Genomic DNA, 3,069 nt, shown 5'->3' with positions numbered 1-3,069 from the left:
TCAAGTAGTCCATTTTTTTTCATGGTATTCTGAACCGACAATTTTTTCTCATAGTATTCTTAACCAAGTTGTATTTAGCGAGACTTTTTGGAAGTTTTTCCAGTGGGTTTTCCCGATCTAATTTCTCTAAAATCTGACAGGAATTTATTGAAATCACAAGCTTGATGGGTAACCCCTCCACAATCGAAGTGCCCTACGGGTTTTTCAAATCTGACAGGAATTTATTGAAATCACAAGCTTGATGGGTAACCCCTCCACAATCGAAGTGCCCTACGGGTTTTTCAAGGTGTTGAATCCAGAAAGAAAGAAAGAAAGAAAGAAATTATTTTTAACGTCCACCAGGCTAAAGATAGCCTATGGGATAGATTGCTTCTTCATTTGCTTGATGTATTTGGCTAAAGATAGCCTATGGGATAGATTGCTTCTTCATTTGCTTGATGTGTTTGGCTCTTTTTCTGTGAAGCTTCAAAATAAATGCTCCCAACTTCTCGACCAGCCCCTCGCTAAATAGATTATCCCAAGAGCTAGCTCCCTGCATAACTTTTCTTGTTGTCTTTGAAGGCCTCACATTCTAAAATGAAATGTTTTTCATTCTAAAATGAAATGTTTTTCTGTTTCCACAAATGCATACTCTTTCCTCCCCACTTTTCCAGAAGAACAAAAAATGCATACTCTTTCCTCCCGCACCCCTCGCTAAATAGATTATCCCAAGAGCTAGCTCCCTGCATAACTTTTCCTGTTGTCTTTGAAGGCCTCACATTCTAAAATGAAATGTCTTTCTGTTTCCACTTTTCCCTAAGAACAAAAAATGCATACTCTTTCCTCCCACACTTCATTTGGCCTTTTCCAGCGCCGAGTTGATGAGAATTAGTCCTTAACTGAGCAATAAGAATTTTTGCTCTCCAAGAGATATTGGTCTCTATGTATGCTTTCGGTTCATAACTATGAATAGGATTAAAAACTTCAATATAGTAATTTTTCTTTTTTCCTAGCTCCTTGTCTCAAGTTTAAATAACACAAATCAATATTTCACCACAAATGTTTCCACCGGATTTTGGTTGGAAAGTCCAAAAAGTCGCACTAAAAACAACTCCATTCTTAACCCATGGATTTTTCCCATGGTATTATTTTGCCCATGGTTTTTTTCCCACGATATTCTTAACCTGTAGTTTTTTTGTATGGTATTCTTAAAATAGATTTAAACTAGTTATAAAGTAAGAGTGTGAAATGGAAAAAAATAAATGTATATAAATGAGAATGGATTTTTTTATTAAAATCCAACTTGAATATGGACTTATAGGTGTACAAATTTAAATTTAAACAAGTGAATTTATGTGTAACCAACTCAAATATCCCATTTAACCACCCTATACAACCACTCTTAGTTATATTTAATTTGGGTATCCATAAATCCACTTTCAAAGGTATTTGAATTAAGTATCTATAAACCCATATAAACCCATTTTAAGTAGTATTTAAATTAGATATGTATAAAGTCACACTTGGTTGTACACTTGTTTGTATTTGCACTAGATACACCAACCCCAACCCCACATTGTATTTGAGTTGGGTGCACATAAACCCACTCTCTTTAAATTTGGACATATCTAACCCTATATTTAAGTTGGATATTGTAAACCTGCTCATATATATATATATATATTTCTTGTACTTACTATAAAGAGAGTGGTTAAGATGATCAAATAAGTTTTACTTAAAAGCAAAGTCAAAGTCATCCTCACTTTATAATTATTATTGTGTTTTTAAATCAAACTCCCACGGACTAATTTAGTAAATGTTAACACCCTTACTTGTAATATTTCTTGTATATTATTATATTACTAAATGTAACTCCCACTAACTTAATCATCATTCATTTATGCATTTTATTCATTATATTCCTAAATGATTGAGACCCCACTCATAACCTCTCCACTTAAATGGTATATAAATACAAAGGACACCTCTCATTGTAACATCATCTTGATCACTAGTAGTAACTTATTCTTTAATATAAAAGCACCATATGGTGAGCGTTGGACTCTCTTTTGATCACTCACAATGGCTATGAATTTCTCCTTGATGCATTGTTGTGGTTTTAGCTATAGATTTTCTAGTTTATTTTACTATATATTTTACGATTACTTTTGTATATTAAAGCTAATTCAATTTTGAACCAATTTTTGTATATTAAAGCTAATTCAATTTTGTACCAATTTAAGGTTTAATGATAGATAATGTATTGATATTTTCTTTTCATTCTTTAGGTTAATGACGATTCATTTTCTTATGCATATTTAAGGTTTCACTAATTGATTATATGCAAATCTATTCTTTTTGTGGAAGGTCTTGATGATACTTTTTTTTTCTTATGGATTTTGACAATTTAGATTCAAGGTTTAATAAATATATTTTATTATATTTAAATTTTCTCTTTTTCGAGTGGATCTTAACAATCCAAAGTGGTAGATTTTTGGCTTTCACTTATTATCACTTTTTTTATTCAATAAATTTATAGATATTGTCGAGAGATTCTCTTCATAGTCTTTATAATTGCTACCAACTCCCACCAATCGAATGTTCTCATTACATTAACCAATTGTGGGTATACATTACTTCTAATTTGATTTTGTTGTCATCAATTGTTGTCCTTTATTGAAAATTGCAACAAGAAATTGATGTATATAATAAACACCAACCTAAATGAACATCAATGAATTGTTTTTGAGGAGTTACTACCTAGTCTGACATGTTATCAGAGCCAGCCCCCGAAATTAGCTTTTGTGTAACTCCTGGTGTTAGTTTCCTGCCTATGTTCTGCCTATTTTGCAGAACTCACACCTTTGCCTAGTGTCAGTTGTTTGAAGGCTGCTCCATACAGTGTCATATACGTTTTTGAACAATCCGCCCTCCATACAGTGTCATATGCGTTTTTATATTTCCTCTGAACAGTCGCTTGCTTCGCTGGAATCGCAGTGACAGCTGTGGGATCTGAAGCCATGCACCTGAGGCCTAGACCCACTATCATATGCACGCCTTAGACCAACTCGGGAATTTGGTGTAGTTCCG

This window comes from Pinus tabuliformis, chromosome 8, assembly GCF_031772625.1.
Source record: "Pinus tabuliformis cultivar Carrire ecotype Pingquan chromosome 8, CPIR1, whole genome shotgun sequence".
NCBI lineage: Eukaryota > Viridiplantae > Streptophyta > Pinopsida > Pinales > Pinaceae > Pinus > Pinus tabuliformis.
Note: the sequence above shows the minus strand (reverse complement) of the source record.